At 42.1% G+C, this 19,229-nt stretch overlaps 1 protein-coding gene across 1 annotated transcript in view; it reads right to left on the bottom strand.

Moving 5' to 3' along the window:
• Nucleotides 1-19,229, bottom strand: part of LOC124545625 — a 409,511-nt gene that overhangs the window by 16,759 nt on the left and 373,523 nt on the right. The window lies entirely within an intron of this gene.

Genomic DNA, 19,229 nt, shown 5'->3' with positions numbered 1-19,229 from the left:
AGACACCCAGAAACTAGTCTATGTGTGTGAGAATGTTCAAATAGCCACTGATACCAGCACCATTGCACAACTGGCACAGCACATGCAACTTGTATGGCTGTTCTCGGAAAGAACCATCCTGCCACTCAGAAGGCCATTATTTGACCCCTTTCAAAGTCGCTCTGTTGGTTGTAGAAAACATGATTGCATCTCTGTGGCTTGGTTGCCCGGTTGCTTCACATGTTTGCATTACACTGAGCCTTCTGGCTGGGAACATTCCATATTTTGGGTAGACACGACGTTGCTGTGGTAGCTAGTCCGCTATGCTATTTGTTGGCAAATGACATTGAAACCATTATCAGTACATCTGCTATACCCAAGGTGGCATAAGCTGTCATCAGATAAAAATTGACGTCATCTTTCCAGGTGTACTAATTTTTTTCCGGCAGCGTATATGTGAGAAGCAATTTGTCAAGGGTTGAAATGCTCTGCTATCATAGTTAAAATGGACTATGAGAAAGAAAATGAAACTGTGCATTTTCACAGCACAGCCTAAGTCTGTGAAAATGTTTATTAGAGTCTCATGTAAAATTATGAAGTAAATCGATGAAGAACTTTGAGACTTTTGCTAACATTTTCCCTTTATATATTACATATCTATTTATGTACCACATATATTTAAGAAATATGCAACTTATGCCATCCCATGTTTATTACAATAATGTGTAAAAATCCGAAGTAAATCGATCAAGTTTTCGAGATTTCTGGTAACAAAATTAGTCCTTTATATATATAAGGACCAGAGTGTAGAATGTTAGACCCCAAAATCAGGCAGATAGGATAGAAAATTTTAAAAGGGAAATGGATAGGTTGAAGTTAGATATAATGGGAATTAGTGAAGTTCAGTGGCAGGAGGAGTAGGACTTCTGGTCAGGTGAATACAGGGTTATAAATGCAAAATCAAATAGTGGTAATAATGAGTAACAAAACAAGAGTGCGTGTAAGCTACCATGAACAGTGTACTGAACACATTATCGTTGATAAGACAGACACAAAGTCCATACATACCTCAGTAGTACATGTTTACATGCCAACTAGCTCCGTAGATGATGAAATTTAGTTGTGATGGAAAAGTAGGAAAAGGAAGAGAAGGAAAAATACTAGGTGACTATGGACTGGGGGAAAGAAATGAAAGAGGAAGCTGCCTGGTAAAATTTTGCACAGAGCACACTTTAATCATCAATAACACTTGGTTTAAGAACCATGAAATGAGGCTGTGTACCTGGAAGAGACCTAGAGACACTGGAAAGTTTCAGACTGATTACATAATGGCAAGACACAGATTTCAGAAGTTGATTTAAAATTGCAAGACATTTCCAGGGACTGATGTGAACTCTGACCACAATTTCTTGTTATGAGCTGTAGATTAAAATTGAAGAAACTGCAAGAAGGTAGGAAATTAAGGAGATTGGACCTGGATAAGTTGGAAGAGCCAGATATTGTTGAGAGTTTCAGAAGGAGTATTAGGCAACAGTTAACTAGAACAGAGGAAAGGAATACAGTAGAATATGAATGGGTAGCTTCAAGAGATAAAATGATGTAGGCTGCAGAGGATCAAATAGGTAAAAAGAAAAGACCTAGTAGAAACCATTGGATAACACAGGATAAATTGAATTTAATTGATGAAAGGAGAAAATATAAAAATGCAGCAAATCAAGAAGGTGAAAGGGAATACAAACATCTAAAAATGAGATTAGAGGGCAAATGTAAGGAATTATAATCATGTTTCACTAGGGGAAAGATAGATAATGCCTGCAGGAAAGTTAAGGAGACTTTTGGAGAAAACAGAAGCAGCTATATAAATATCAAGTGCTCAGATGAAAAACCAGTTCAAAGCAAAGAAGGGAAAGTTGAAAGGTGAAAAGAGTATATAGAGGGTCTGTGCAAGGGAGATGAACTTGAAGGCAATATTATAGAATTGGAAGATGCAGACAACTGATTGACTGATTAATTGAGAGGAGTTATGGGACCAAACGGCGATGCCATCAGTCCCACGATTCGGAAGGTAGTCAGAGAAGAAAGAGGGTCCGCTAAAAGCGGACAGATCCAATCAGGGGAATCAAATTATAAAATAATGAACATTAAACACACACAGTAAAAGTCATAATGGGTAGAACCAAATCCAAAAACTGGAAAAAAGTAGGCGGTCATGGGGTCACAGACTGAGAAGACTGGAAAAAAAACCACAACCAACCTGCCCCTAATCCAAGACAAAAGTAGAACCTTATACCTGGAAATAAAAACCACTTTCACGGAGGAAACTGAGGACCAGTTCAACCACCCGTGGATTGTCTGCTAATATTAAATTTAAGGAATCGGAAGACTATACTTAACACAAAGGGCCAAAAGAAGGGAACATTCCTCCAATATGAGGGATGTCGTCAGTCTGGCTTCACAACCACACTGTGGGGTTGGGTCACTATGTAGGAGGAAACAATGGGTGAGCCAGGTATGACTAATGCATAAACAGTATAACAAAGTGGACTTCTTCTGAGAGGAGCAGAAGGAAGAGTGCCAAACTGCAGTAGACTCCTTGATTGTGCGGAGTTCATTAATATGAGCAATAGCGCTCCAGATGGCATTCCACTTTTGGGCAAAGAGAGATTTGATGTAGATCACATATCTGCAACTGGAATCGTGAAAGGGAATGGGGGCTAAGTATCTGCTTCTCTAGCCCAATGCTCAGCCAGTTCATTTCCTGGGATGCCCATGATTTGGGACCCAGAGAAAGACAGCTGAGCAGGCGGCACACTCAAGGGCAGAGAGAAGGTCATGGATAGCAGAGACCATAGGTTAACGAGAGTAAGATCGGTCAATAGCCTGCAGGCTGCTCATTAAGTCTGAACAAAGTAAAACACTGTGGAGGGAGGCCTGAGGAACAAAAAGGAGGGCCCTGTGAAGGGCTACAAGCTCTGCTGAGAACACACTACATGAGCCCCGCAATAAATGGTGTTCTAAACCAGTAGGAGACATGAAAGCATATGCCACTGTATCAATTGTCTTAGAATCACTAGTGTAAGAGATGGTGGCACCCTGGAACTCTGATAGGATGGCACACACAAGACGCTGGAAAAGCATAGGAGTGACAGAGATCTTAGGACCCTGGAATAGACCAGTCCTACTCCATGGTCTAGGCACCATCTGGAGGGTGGGGGAGGGGGGGGGGTTATGAGAGGAAAAACAAGGGGCGCAGTCCAGTGATTGGAAGTGGAGATCCTGACAGAGGGAAGTGAGACGCATACCAACCAGCAATCCCACTCAAGGGCGGGTATTAGATGGAAGACATCCCTCACTGGCAAAGAGCACAGGGTAACAGGATGGTCAGGGAATTGGCGAATGGTGATTACATAAGAAGAAAGGAGTTGGCTACATCGTATGTGTAAAAGGGGAATCCCCACTTCTGCGAGGAGACAATCAATGGGACTAGTGCGAAAAGCACAATAGCCAGATGCACCCCACAATGACGGACAGGGTCGAGCAGTTTCAAAGTGGAAGAAACTGCTGAGCCATAAACCTGACTACCATAATCTAGTCTGGATAAGACCAGAGCACGGTAAAGATGGAGAAGAGTGGAATGATCTGCACCCCAAGATGTGTGGGCCAGGAGATGGAGAGCATTAAGCTTCTGCATACATGTACTCTTTATGTGGCGAATGTGGGGCAGCCATGACAGTTTGCTAGCAAAAATAAGGCCCAATAAATGGGACTTTGCTACAACATCGAGGAGCTAGTTACCTAAAGAAAGTTCTGGATTGGGGTGTACTATAGGTCGACGGCAAAAATGCATAACCCGTGTTTTAGAGGGAGAAAATTGGAGGCCATGGGAGGTGGCCCATGCAGAGGCCTGTTGGATGGCGCCTTGGAGCCGGTGCTCAGCAGATGCTATGGAGTGGGAGCTGCACCAGATGCAAAAATCGTCGATATACAATGCCCGGGGTGGGGGTGGGGGGAGGGGGGGGGGGGGGGAGTGTGACACTTAGTACAGAACCTTGTGGGATACCATTCACCTGAATCCGAGGGTGCTGAGTGAAGTGCCAACTTGAACCTGGAAGAGCTGGTGAGATACAAATCAGAAGGGGACCACAGAAGCCCCAGTTATGGAGGGCAACTAAAATGTGATGGCGCCACACCATCTCGTATGCCCTATGTTGGTCAAAGAAGACTACGAGAAGGTGCCAGCGGTGAGAAAGCCTGTTGGATGGCTGATTCCAATCTGAGTAAATAGTCAGCTGTAGAGCATCCTGCCTGGAAACCATACTGTTATGAGAACAAAAGGCCCTGAAATTCAAGTACCCAACATAATCTGAAGCTGACCATCCTCTTGAGCAGTTTACAAAGTACATTCGTCAGGCTACTTGGGCGGTAGCTGCCGAGAGACATTGGGTTCTTCCTGGGCTTAAGGATGGGCATAACTATACTGTCTCGCCAATGTGACAGTAAAGCACCTGCGAGCCAAATGCAGTTGGAGACCCTGAGGATATGTTGCCTCTGGGGAACGTCCAAGTGTTGGATCATCTAGTTGTGGAAGGAATCTGGGCCTGGGGCCGTGTATCAGGAAGAGGTAAGAATCTGCAAGAATTCCCATTCAGGGGTGCGTTATAGAATTCAGCTTGGTGTGGCATGAAACAGAGGGGGATCTGTTCATCTCTGTGTTTCTTCTGAAGAAAGGTAGTAGGACAGGAATAGGAAGCCAATGCCGTCGGGAAGTGTATCGTGAGGTGTTGCGTGAGGACCAATGGATCAGTGCCCAGGGCACCTTGGAGGTTAGGACCCTGGACATGTAGCTTGGACCACACCTGCGATGAAGAGGCATACGTCTCCAGGGAGGAAACAGAGTGCTCCCAGCATTCATTTTTACTCTGCTTAATAAGGTATTGCCTTAGAACTGAGACACTTAAAACCGAGGATGTTTGCCTGTGAAGGGTGTCGCTTAAATCGCTGCAGCATCTGTTGGCAGTCCTGGACAGCGACGGCAACATCCTTGGTCTACCATGGTACCAGTCAATGATGAGGGGACCTGTGGATAGGGGGATAGCAGTGCCAGCACCATGAAGAATTGCGGCAGGGATGCCTTGCATGTCTACATCAATGGAACTCGAAAGGGAGATGTCAAAGTGCACAGTAGACATACATAAAGTCCAATTGGCCCTGCAGGATGCCTGGTGGCAGCAGGGGAACAATAGAATCACCTGAAAGTGGTCACTTTCACAAAGGTCATCATGGGATGACCAATGTAGGGAAGCCACGAGGACACGGGAGGAGATTGTGAGATCGATAGCAGAGAAGGTGCCATGAGCGGTACTGAAGTGGATAGGGGAACTGTCATTGAGGAGAGACAAATTGAGGTCTGTGATAAGTTGGTCAATTAGGAGACCTCTGCCCATTGAAGAGACACTCAACCACAGTGGGTGGTGGGCATTGAAGTCCCCAAGGAGGGGAATCAGGGGCAGGAGTTTCTGGATTAAGGTAGACAGTTCAACATAAGGAAGTGACCTGCCTGGAAGTGATTGCCAGAGTTGTTCGGACTTGAATCATTATTGCTTCCAAGTTGGTATATAGGGGGATCCAGTCACTAATGACATTGGAGCGAAGCAAAGTGCAGCCTCCACCAGATGCTACCTCAGTGCCGGCATGATTCCAACAGAACGTCCGATAACCAGGAAATGTTGGAGACTGGTCATCAAGGAAAAGTGTTTCTTGAAGAACAAGACGGAATGCAGAATAGGAGGAGACAAAACGTTGCATTTCGACTGCATGATCATGTGGCGAGAGTCCAAGTTAGACATAAAGGTCAGTACCCGTCACCAACAAGGATGGGGTGACATCCATAAATCCGTCAGACTCAGGTTGTGAGGAGTGAGATGGCACCTCCAGGGGCATCGGGGGTGCCTTGTCTTCGGATTTATGTTTTTTCTTCTTCTTCTCTTTCAGAGGTGGAGGAGGGCAATGCACAAAGGGAGTACAGGCATCTGCAAGAACTGGAACTGACAGAGAGCGGGTGACCTTCGGGCACACAGATAGTGTGTCTCGTGGCCAAGTGGTGGCAGGAGTCATCCAGCCTGAGACACACCGGGGAGATGAGTCCAGGAGGGAGCCCTATCACCGGCAAATGCTGAAGAAGGGGGGCACTTCTTTGATGAGGTGAGGGGGAGGGGGAGGGGGAGGGAAGAGGGGGATGGGACTGGGGTAAGGAAGAAATAGGAGGAGGAAACAAAGTAACAGAGACAAAAGTTGAAGATAGTGACTCTAGATGGAGTCTCTCACACTTTTTGCGAGCCTCAGGATAAGACAAGCGATCTAGGGACTTGTATTCTTGGATCTTCATTTCTCTCTTGTAAGCAATTTCTCTCTTGTATGCCAGGTAATCCGGTGAGCAAGAGGAGTGGGGGTTAGCACAATTGACACACACAGATGGTGGAACACAGGGGCTTCCCTCATGGATTGGGTGTCACAGTCATCATGCAGAGGGTCTGCCATACAAGTGGAAGACATATGCCCAAAACACAAGCACCGAAAGCACCGCATAGGTGGAGAGACGTACAGCCTCACGTCACATCTGTAGCATATAACCTTGACCTTCTCTCGGAGGGTATCATCCTTGAAAGCCAGAATGAAGGCACCAGTGTTGGTGTGGTTGTCTTTGTGACCCTTCTGGACACGTCGAACAAAATGAACACCAAGCCACTCCAGTAATAGACACCAAGACATTGCCAAGATGATTACAGGCATGAAGAGCTGCGGAATGGGTGGCAGAAGCAGCTTTGATCAACAGGGAACCCAACTGCATCTTACTGAGACTCCATTTCACCAAACTTGTCCTTGTTATTTTCCAAGAAAAACAATGGCTTTGTGGCGATCTGTGTGTCCCCATCCGTCCTAGTACAGACGAGGTAACAGGGACAGCGTTTCATCCCAAGACGGCGACCCTGGCCCTCCTCCCATGGTGCAGTCAGGGAAGGGAAGGTTGCTGGGTCATACAAAGCAGCATTCAATGATCCTTCACCATTCAAAGTGATGGCCATTTGAGAACGGCCACAATTTTGCAGCTTTATGCGCCAAGCCTCTGCTCTCATACCACCCACTCGGACCAGGGACTCTTCCCATGGGCGCCACCCAGCCACAGCAAGGGCCGTCTGGCACGACGGCCAATGTCGGACGTTCTGATGCTCCAAGAAGATAAGCAACCACTCCTTGGCATACATGGGGAGGGAACAGCTCAAATATCAGTAGTGTGATCCCTGTGTTGTCAGAGGGCTCAGGCATATGGGTACATAACAGTCCCACCACATGGACTGGCTACATGTGCTGCAGGGTGGAAGGGGCTACAGCGGAGGAGAGAGAGAAGGAAAGGAGAAGAAGAATCCACACAGTAGATGCTAGGGAGGGAGTTCTTCCCCAAATGGCTCACACTAAAAACAGTAAATTTTGAAGTGGAGGTCAAACCTCAAGTGGGGACCTAAATGCCAAAAAGGACGAAAGAACAGGCAAAAGGAACAAAATTTTAACCAATACAGGAAACCAGGTGGATAGGCAGGTCAAAATAAATCAGAACATTGAGAGATGCCAGTGTTTTTTGTGGAAAATATCGAGGACAAGTTTGGTGAAGTGGAGTCTCCCAAGTAATATGCACTCGAGCTGCCTGTTGATCAAAGCTTCTTCTGTCAATCAATCTGCAGCTCTTTGTGCCTGTGATCATCTTGGCAATGTCACGGTGCCTACTACTCCTCACCAATCCCAGAATATGGTCCAGAGAGTGACTTTTCATAGGGATCTCATCCTGCAAACTGATGATGAAATCCGAGCTAATCTGGAGCGGCATGGCGTTCATTTTGTTCGATGTGTGCAGAAGAAGTGAGGATAGGGAGGGAGGGCACGGTGAAGGGAATGCAACCGGGGGCCACTTGTGCGCCACGCACGAACTTACGAAAGAACCGTGAGTCATCTGGGTGGTAAGATGTAGACAATGCTGAAATGGGAGACAGGATACTGTGAGAAGAATTTTACAGAGCACTGAAAGACCTAAGCAGAAAAAAGGCTCAGGGAGCATGAAAGGGAAGCAGTGATTGAGAAGGGAGTGTGAGAGGTTTGTACCCTATCCCTGAAGCAAGCAGCAAAGTAAACCAAAGAAAATCTGGAGTAAGAAAGTTCTGGGAGAAGAAATAAAAACTTTGATGTTCACCAACAGCCTTGTTATTCTGTCAGACCTAATGATAGCCTTGGGAGAGCTAGCCATGACAAAACTCTTTCAAAGGTGTGCAAGATGAGTGAGATTGACGAAATAGCCCCAGAATTCAAGTACAATATAATAATTCCAATTTCAAATCAGGTACTGACAGGTGTCAATATTCCGAACCGTCAGTTTAAATAGTCATTGTTGCAAAATACTAAAACGAATTCTTTACAGAAGAATGGAAAAGCTGAACTTCGGGAAGATCAGTTTGGATTCTGGAGAAATGTAGGAACACATGAGGGAATACTGATCCTATTGACTTATCTTAGGGGATGGATTAAGGTAAGGCAAACCTAAGTTTGAGAAGAAATAAAAACTTCGACATTCACCAACAACATTGTTATTCTGTCAGACAGAAAAAAATTGACTTGGAAGAGCAGTTGAATGGACTGGACAGTTTTTTTAAAAGGAGGATATAAGATGAACATCAACAGAGCAAAACAAGGATAATGGAATGTAGTCAAGTTAAATCAGGTGATGCTGAGGGAATTACATTAGGAAATGAGACATTTCAAGTATTAGGAGAGTTTTGCTATGTCATCATCAAAATAAATGATGATGACCAAAATATAGAGCATATAAGATGTAGACAGCAAATGGCAAGAAAAGTGTTTCTGAAGAAGAGAAATTTGTTGACATTGAGTATAGACTTAATTGTTGGGAAGCCTTTCTCAAGGTATTTGTCTGGAGTACAGCGATGTTCAGAAGTGAAGCACGGACAATGAGCAGTTTTGACAAGAGGAGAATAGAAGCTTTTGAAATGTGGAGCTACAGAAGAATGTTGAAGATTAGGTGAATCGATCATGAAACCAATGAGGAGTTACGAAACAGAACTGAGGAGACACAAAATATGTGGCACAACTTGACTAAAAGAAGGGATCGGTTGACAGGACACATTCTTACACATCAAGGGATCACCAATTTTGTACTGGAAGGAAGTGTGAGGAGTAAAAATCGCAGAAAGAGACCAAGAGATAAATACAATAAGCAGATTAAGAAGGTTGCATTAGTTATTCGGAGATGAAGAGACTTGAACAGGATAGACTAACACGAGGAGCTACGTCAAACAAGTCTTTGGACTCAAGACCACAACACATATATATTTATGTATCATATATGTTATAAAAACAAACAATGGATAATCCACGATGGAATGTAGCAATATAATGAAAAGATAAGTTGCTAATCACCATTTAGCAGAGATGATGGGTCGCATATAGGCACAACAAAAAAACTGTCACAAATAAAGCTTTCGGCCAGTAAGGCCTTCATCAAAAGTCACACACACACACACACACACACACACACACACACGACTGCACACAATAAGTGGCTTCAGTTACCTGACACTGCAGTCGTGTGTGTGTGTGTGTGTGTGTGTGTGTGTGTGTGTGTGTGTGTGTGTGTCTTTCTGTCATTTATTTTTGACAAAGAGCTTACTGGCCACTGTTGTGCCTATCTGCTACTCAGCATCTCTGCTGTATGGCGAGTAGCAACTTTCCTTTTCATTACATGTTATAAAATGTAAGACTATGTCCAATCAAATGTCTATTTGAGCACCACATGTACTGTGCAAAAATTGAAGTAAAGGGGTTAAGAACATTTCAGTATTTTTGGTAACCTCATTAAACATCAACATGTCTTTATACAGTAATACAGATTTGGCGAGGTGTTAAAACTGTAATGCAGAGGATGTGGACGTACATGTCCACTTCCAAGTCACTTGCAGGTCTACAACATTCAATTTTGAAAAACTGAGAAGTGTTTAGCATGACAACACATTATACATGAGGTTGTCCTACAGCAACTGCACACAATGTGAATGCCATAATTTTATACGAGTTTAAAAGTATCGCGATAATCACTGACTTGTTTAAGCCGGGAACCACCATCAGGATTGCCACAAGTTTCCCAAGTGAAATTCCCTGATATTTCCCTGATTTCCAGACAAGTTTTAGCATTTTTCCCTGACAAATTTTGAGATCTCAAGTGTAAGTTAAGACGTAAGTTGACAATCTGTCTTTGTAGTTATCATAAAAGAAACAATAGTGCAAGTGAGGAAATATTTAATAAAGCTAGCAATCAGATTGGGTTTCCTGATGTGAACAAAAATCTCAAGCACTAACATCAACATCTTATGTAATGAACTGTTTTACATGGAGAAAGCAAGCCAAATAGTATGTGTGTTTCATTAAGACCACTGAACGTTATTTTAATTCAATAAAACAAAACATATTTTGTGATAAAAATATGCATTTCCTTGGAGTCACGAGACAGATTTAAAATACCTTCACCGATTTCAAAAATAACTTCGGGGAAAAAAATAGGACTCTTGCAAGAAGTGTATAAGAGGGGAAAGAATTGTGGAAACCAGCACAGCAGGTGACCACCAATAAAATGTTGGCTCTACTATGTTCGTTATTGTCGGTTATTATCCACTGTGCTGTATCTATTATTTTAAAGGTATTAATATAATAGAGGGAAACATTCCACGTGGGAAAAATATATTTAAAAACTAAGATGAAGTAACTTACCAAACGAAAGCGTTGGTAGGTTGATAGAAACAATAACAAACACAAACACACACACAAAAATCAAGCTTTCGCAACCCACGGTTGCTTCATCAGGAAAGAGGGAAGGAGAGGGAAAGACGAAAGGATGAGGGTTTTAAGGGAGAGGGTAAGGAGTCATTCCAATTCCGGGAGCGGAAAGACTTACCTTCGGGGGGAGGGGGGGGGCAGGGTGGAGGGGGGGGGGGACAGGACAGGTATACACATACACACACACACACACACACACACACACACACACACACACACATCCATCCGCACATATACAGACACAGGCAGACATATGTCCGCTCCCGGGATTGGAACGACTCCTTACCCTCTCCCTTATAACCCACATCCTTTCGTCTTTCCCTCTCCCTCCCTCTTTCCTGATGAAGCAACTGTGGGTTGCGAAAGCTTGAATTTTGTGTGTGTGTGTTTGTGTTTGTTATTGTTTCTATCAACGTACCAATGCTTTCGTTTGGTCAGTTACATCATCTTTGTTTTTAAATATATTTTACAGGTATTGCGTGATTTGTCTTTCAAGAAATATATGAGTGCATAGCGTACAAATAACCAGCAATTGACAATTTTCTTCTTCTTACTTCCCGTACTTTCTAACATATAAACTGCTTTTGAAGTGCCATAATGAACTAGAACAAATAAAATGTCTATAAAATGCTGCATTGTACAACATACTTGAGGTGAGACCGTCACAAATCCCGAAATCCATCGCTCATGCTGAGGAACACCACAGTCTTGGGTCCATGAATAAACCATGAAAGTCTGCTGCATTACACCACACACAGACAGACAGGCAAATTGGTGAGACTAGATGCAATGGGCAGGGCCTGCATATTAGTGGGAACCAAATGGCTTTAGATTGACAGGCCCGATCCATTAGATATACCCGCAGAGACAGCCTGTGGTTTCAGCCCATTTCAAAAATTCACTCAAGTGGCCAGCTATTCACGAGCCACAGACAGCTAGTTGATGAAATGAGACCATGGTGATCAATCCATGCAACAGATAACTTGTTCAAATACTCTGAGAATCAATAACAATGAGGATAAGTAGCAACTCACCATAAAAATGACTGCTGAGCTGCAGGCAGGCACGTAGAAAAAACAATCACACTCTCACAACTACAATTTCAGCCATAGCATTTGTCAGAAAACGAGAGCACACACACATTCACACAATCACTCAGACACAACTCAATCTCACATAACCACCGTCTCCAGCCACTGTATCTACAGTCTCTGAGAATCAGAGCCAAAAACACCACTCCTCTTGCCTCCCTGGCTCTCATTGGCAGCTGCTAGGCTAGTGGTAAAAAGTGGTGGCAGCACTAACTGCGAGCTGAGGAGAGTGGTGGGAAGGGGAGAAGCAGTAGGAATGAGGGAGTAGGGAAGTGGAACACATACTGAGCTGCACCCAGCCAGTGACAATGCATGACACCACAGTAAACAAACCATTTCATCTAATGAGACATGTGATTCTTCGTGTGTGTGTGTGTGTGTGTGTGTGTGTTTCTTTTTTTCCATATTTCCTTGATTTCCCTGATGCGTTTGAAATTCCCTGATTTCCAGAGCCTGTGGCAACCCTGATTATTGCTGGTGTGTATTATACGAACAGCAAATGGAGCTGGTACTTTTACAGGACATCTGATCTAACTATAGCTCCCACATTATGATATGTATGTCCTTTTCTCCAGTCTCTGAGTTACATGAATAGAGACATTATTTCTTTGATTTATCCACCATGCCAGATGACTTCCAGACACATGGTTGTAGAAAAAGGATACAGAAGAATCATACTCTCAGATTACATACTAAATAAGTCAAATGAATTTCAGGGATATTAAATATTTGTGACAGCCCCCCAAACAAAAAATGTAGAACCACCAACAATAATTACAATACTGGCAGAAAATATTTTCTGTAATTTCTGAATAAATTATTTGCTAACAGCACTGTATAGGAAGTACAGAAAGGGCTTGTACCTGACCATCATAGCAGATGCAATAATTGGGTTTTTGATCTGCTTACTTAACTGTTTCATTATCTGTCTTATTTTCTGTCAAATGAATCAAATACATAATCACTTTATTAAAGAGCTGTATCACAGAGATAATTATTCAAAATGCCGTATTTGGCTCAAAGTACAATGCAGTCACGAACCATGAGCCACAGCTCAAAAAACAACAAGTCAAATACTATGAATAGAATTTACTGAGAACATAAACACAGAGCAAATACACAGTACATCCGAATAAAAACACATAAAAGTAACTTTTCTGTTGTAATAAATCAGGCCTGAAAATTCAGGCTAATGAACATTTAAAAGCAACAAATTAGTCGGATTGTTTTATGCCTATGTAGCATTTCTACATCGTTAACCTCTATTGCCATATCATTAATGTCTATTACAAAGCATTGTCCATTTCTGATTCATTAACTGATGCTATAACGATGGATATGAAGAGGGAATCTGTTTACCACACGTTCCTAATGCTGATTCTGGAACTGATCTGAGAACATGATCTTGCAAAATTTCACCTACATCATCTACTAAAGGCCATATAAATGTTTCACTTACTCTTCCCTTTCTTGGAAATTTCTTCAGTCAGATCTCAATAATTTAAAGAAACAATCTTTCCCATGAAGTGCTCTTTTTTCCCCCCTTTCCCTCCCATTCTCCAGAATTAGTGCTTCCTGTAAGCCTTTGCCAATATCAAATGAAATATCATCCAATTTATTTTCTTCTGTCTCACTCTGCAATAGTTGCTTTTAATCATCACACATATCAACTGGACTGGAGTCACTTTCTGAAATAATTTTCTATAATTTTCTTCTTAGTTTTCCTTCTTTTTGGTGTTAAAGTTATTTTGCACAATGTTGATGAACAATGCAGCATCATGCCTATTAAAACTTGTTGAATGAGCTAGGCTCACTGCTTCAGGTGTTCTTAGGTTCATTTGTTCACAGCATTTCAAGAAGTCTAGGTACCAATGTTTACCAGCTTCTCCATTTTTTTCCCCAGGATAGAGGCTTGCTTTTATTCAGTGATGTACCAAAATGAAATATCAATTTTCATAACTCTATTCAAGACAATCCATAGTGCGCTCTGAAGGCAATTATGAGGTACTCAACCAATTAATTTTCATCCTGAACAATTTTTGTAAGAAGCATAATCAGTTTTTTTTAACATCTCTGTAGAGTGGCTCTTGAAACATCAAAGTGTTTTGCTCCTTTTCTCACTGACATCCCAGCCTTCATAACAGCTGCAACTTCTGTCAGAGCTCCCAAAGTAGTTGGTGGTCCTGTCAACCCCTCTCCCCTTCCTCCCCCTTTATCCTTGGCAACTGTCAAAATTAACAGGACAGCTACTGTGACAACGTTTGTTATGTACCTAATAATGAACTGCACCTTGGGCCATGATCATGGTATGATACCACCAAATGGCTCAACTTATAATTTTCCTCCCACTTTAATGGAAGGTTTGTTGTTGCTGCTGTGGTCTTCAGTCCAGAGACTGGTTTGATACAGCTCTCCCTGCTACTCTCCTGTGCAAGCTTCTTCATCTCCAAGTACCTACTTCAACCTACATCCTTCTGAATCTGCTTACTGTATTCATCTCTTGATCTCCCTTTACAATTTTTACCCTCCACACCGCCCTCCAATACTAAATTGGTGATCCCTTGATGCCTCAGAATATGCCCTACCAACCGATCCCTTCTTCTAGTCAAATTGTGCCACATATTTCTCTTCTCTCAAATTCTATTCAGTACCTCCTCATTAGTTACGTGATCTACCCATCTATCTTCAGCATTCTTCTGTAGCACCACATTTCGAAACCTTCTATTCTCTTCTTGTCTAAACTATTTATCGTCCATGCTACAATTCCATACTGGACTGCTCTCCATACAAATACTTTCAGAAAGACTTCCTGACACTTAAATCTATACTCGATGCTAACAAATTTCTCTTCTTCAGAAACGCCTTCCTTGCCACTGCCAGTCTACATTTGATATCCTCTCTACTTCGACCATCATCAGTTATTTCATCTTCATCTACATCCTCTTCCATTTCCATCATATTGCCCTCAAGTACATCGCCCTTGTATAAACCCTCTATATACAGGGCGTTACAAAAAAGTACGACCAAACTTTCAGGAAACATTCCTCACACACAAATAAAGAAAAGATGTTATGTGGACATGTGTCCGGAAACGATTAATTTCCATGTTAGAGCTCATTTTAGTTTCGTCAGTATGTACTGTACTTCCTCGATTCACCACCAGTTGGCCCAATTGAAGGAAGGTAATGTTGACTTCGGTGCAATCACGTCATCAACACAGATTTTCTGTGAACGTTTGGGCAGGCATTGTTGGTGATGTCTTGATTGGGCCCCATGTTCTTCCACCTACGCTCAATGAAGCACGTTATCATGATTTCATACGGGATACTCTACCTGTGCTGCTAGAACATGTACCCTTACAAGTACGACACAACATGTGGTTCATGCACGATGGAGCTCCTGCACATTTCAGTCGAAGCGTTCGTACGCTTCTCAACAACAGATTCGGTGACCGATGGATTGGTAGAGGCGGACCAATTCCATGACCCCCACACTCTCCTGACCTCAACCCTCTTGACTTTTATTTATGGGGGCATTTGAAAGCTCTTGTCTACGCAACCCCGGTACCAAATGTAGAGACTCTTCGTACTCGTATTGTGGACGGCTGTGATACAATACGCCATTCTCCAGGGCTGCATCAGCGCATCAGGGATTCCATGCGATGGAGGGTGGATGCATGTATCCTCGCTAACAGAGGACATTTTGAACATTTCCTGTAACAAAGTGTTTGAAGTCACACTGGTACGTTCTGTTGCTGTATGTTTCCATTCCATGATTAATGTGATTTGAAGAGAAGTAATAAAATGACCTCTAACATGGAAAGTAAGCGTTTCCAGACACATGTCAACATAACATATTTTCTTTCTTTGTGTGTGAGGAATGTTTCCTGAAAGTTTGGCTGTACCTTTTTGTAACATCCCGTATTCCTTCCACCTTCCTGCTTTACCTTCTTTGCTCAGAACTGGTTTTCCATCTGAGCTCTGGATATTCATACAGGTGGTTCTCTTTCTCCAAAGGTCTCTTTAACTTTCCTGTAGGCAGTATTCACCTTACCCCTAGTGATAAGTGCCTCTACATCGTTACATTTGTCCTCTAGCCATCCCTACTTAGCCATTTTGCACTTCCTGTCAATCTCATTTTTGAGCCGTTTGTACTCCTTTTTGCCTGTTTCATTTACTGCATTTTTATAGTTTCTTCTTTCATCAATTCAATGCAATATCTCTTCTGTTAACCAAGGATATCTACTAGCCCTCGTCTTTTTACCTACTTGATCCTCTGCTGCCTTCACTATTTCATCTCTCAATGCTACCCATTCACCTTCTACTGATTTCTTTCCCCCATATTTGCCAGTTATTCTCTAATGCTCTCTCTGAAACTCTCTACAACCTCTGGTTCTTTTAATTTATCCAGGTCCCATCTTCTTAAATTGCCACCTTTTTGCAGTTTATTCAGTTTTAATCTACAGCACATAACCAACAATTGTGGTCAGAGTCCACATCTTCCCCTGGAAATGTCTTACAATTTAAAATCTGGTTCCCAAATCTCTGTCTTACCAATATGTAATCTCTCTGAAACCTTTCAGTGTCTCCAGGCCTCCTCCATGTATATAGCCTTCTTTCATGATTCTTAAACCAAGTGTTATCTATGATTCAGTTATGCTCTGTGAAACATTCTACCAGGTGGCTTCCTCTTTCATTCCTTACCCCCATTCCATATTCACGCACTACTTTTCTTTCTCTTCCTTTTTCTACTATCGAATTCCAGTACCCCATGACTATTATATTTTTGTCTCCATTCAGTATCTGAATAATTTGTTTTATCTCATCATACATTTCTTCAATCTCTTCGTCATCTGTGGAGCTAGTTGGCAAATAAAATTGTACTACTGTGGTAGGCATGGGTTTCGTGTCTATCCTGGCTACAGTAATGTGTTCACTATGCTGTACGGGGTCTGCGTTCCTATTTTTTTATTTATTATTAAATCTACTCCTGCATTACCCCTGTTTGATTTTGTATTTATAGCCCTGTATTCACTTAACCAGAAGTCTTGTTCCTTCTGCCACTGAACTTCACAAATTCCCACTACATCTAACTTCAACTTATCCATTTCCCTTTTTAATTTTTCTAACCTACCTGCCCGATTAGTGATCTGACATTTCACACTCCGATCTGTAGAACTCCAGTTTTCTTTCTCTTGATAAAGACGTCCTTGTGAGTAGTCCCCGCCTGGAGATCCAAGTGGGGGACTATTTTACCTCCGGAATATTTTACCAAAGAGGACGCCATCATCATTTAACCATACAGTAAAGTTGCATGCCCTCAGGAAAAATTACAGCTGTAGTTTCCCCTTGCTTTCAGCTGTTCACAGTACCATCACAGCAAGGCTGTTTTGGTTAATGTTACAAGGTCAGATCAGTCAATCATCCAAACTGTTGCCCCTGTAACTACTGAAAAGGCTGCTGCCCTCTTCAGGAAGGTTTACGTAACATAAAATAATAAAAGATGTGAAAATTCACAGTATGAGAGAGAGAGAGAGAGAGAGAGAGAGAGAGAGAGAGAGCTGGAACGACAAATTAAGAACAGAAAACTTATTTTAAGGAGACAAAAACAATGATATACGTAGGAAATTGAAATAGTTGCTTCTGGCTCCCGTAACAACAGCTGGCAAAAACTGAAGGTAGAAACTAAAGAAGATGTATAATATTGGTTCAAGGTACATGCCAGCTCAGGGTACAAGCCTCTCCCCTATTGTCCACAGAAATGCTTGGATAATAAAGACTTTACAAATACATTAGTGAACAGTTTAGTCAAATTCTAGAGTGATAAAATATTACCAGAAACATTATTTTAGGAAATACACATTCTGAATTGTGAAAGGGATTGGCAACTGAAACCTCTAGCTTCAACTTTCTGTAGATTTCTGATAGTTAAATTGATCTAGATTATCTCACATGCAGACTCTATAAAACTTACTAGGCTTCACTACATTTTTGACAACAAACTCAAAAAGCCCCAAGACATCATATCTCTAGATCGTATTCCACCAATGCTGGCCATCTCACAGTAGCTATTTACGGTACCAAAAAGAAACTTCAATTATGAAATCTATAAAATTATGAGCAGTTACTATAGTCAGTAATTCTGTGTTGTATTTTTATAGTAGCTATTTAGAAATAGTTCCAATGAACTTTCCATGCCTATATAGGCATTGCTGTATTTAATTATGGAACGAAGTTCAGGAGCATTCCCACAAACACACTATTGGGTAAGAAAATTATTTTTCTCAGCTAATCTAAAGACACAAAATATTTGTCTTCTGTAGTAAATTAATTTTCTGCAGAGACTTAAAGACTGGACAATTCCTCTCACAGCACACATATCTTGCTTCCATTCTACTAAAACTACATTAGACGATAGTTTGATAACTATATGTATGTCCATTTGCTAAGCGATCTTACAGATCCATGCAACAATACTGCAATATTGTGTGGATTAAACTGTGTCCACAAAATATTTACACACCAGAAGTTGATCATAATCCAAAGCATCATTTTATGGTTGTGGAGAGAAATCCGGCTGATGAGGCACTTTCAACAGCACTATGGAGGTGTATGTTGTCAGATTCAAATAGTTCTTCTTTATGCTTAGTGAATTGCCAGATGCATTCTCCTTTATGTAAAGGCACTCCACAGCTCACAAAATGTGGTGTCTCATGCACTTCGAAGGGTTCCATCTGACAGACGATAATGCCTCCACACACAGGGTTTACTTTGTGAACATCCTGTCAACATCAAACTTCTATAGCTGCTGACTTGTCTCCTGGACAGACTTGTATATAGTAAAATAGGCATGGGAGACATTCCAGGCCAGTCTGTCCCCATGAACATGGGCATCTGCAAGCACCAGTCAGCTTGTCCACGGACAGTTGCAAGTAATTTAGGCTACCCTTTAGACTTGCTGTTGGCATGATCCACAGTACAAGGAGTCATTGTACAACCTGTACTGTCATGTAGGGTACAAAATCTTGTATTTACAGTCTGCCACTGATAGAGGGACACCATGCATGGTAAGCGTCACCTATAGCCAATTCTCACAGTATACTTGTCAAGTGTCACCACATTACCTTTTAACATATACATTACAGCCACAGCTTACTGATGGTGGATTTTTAAGATCTGCCAACTTATGGGCACAAATATGCTACAGTAATATGGCAAGATACTTGCAGTCAGGGTGGCAAGCAGTACAGTATGAGGAAAGTGCCCTGTG

This window comes from Schistocerca americana, chromosome 8 (assembly GCF_021461395.2).
Source record: "Schistocerca americana isolate TAMUIC-IGC-003095 chromosome 8, iqSchAmer2.1, whole genome shotgun sequence".
NCBI classification, from domain to species: Eukaryota; Metazoa; Arthropoda; class Insecta; order Orthoptera; family Acrididae; genus Schistocerca; species Schistocerca americana.
This window is presented reverse-complemented; position numbering and strand designations above follow the sequence as displayed.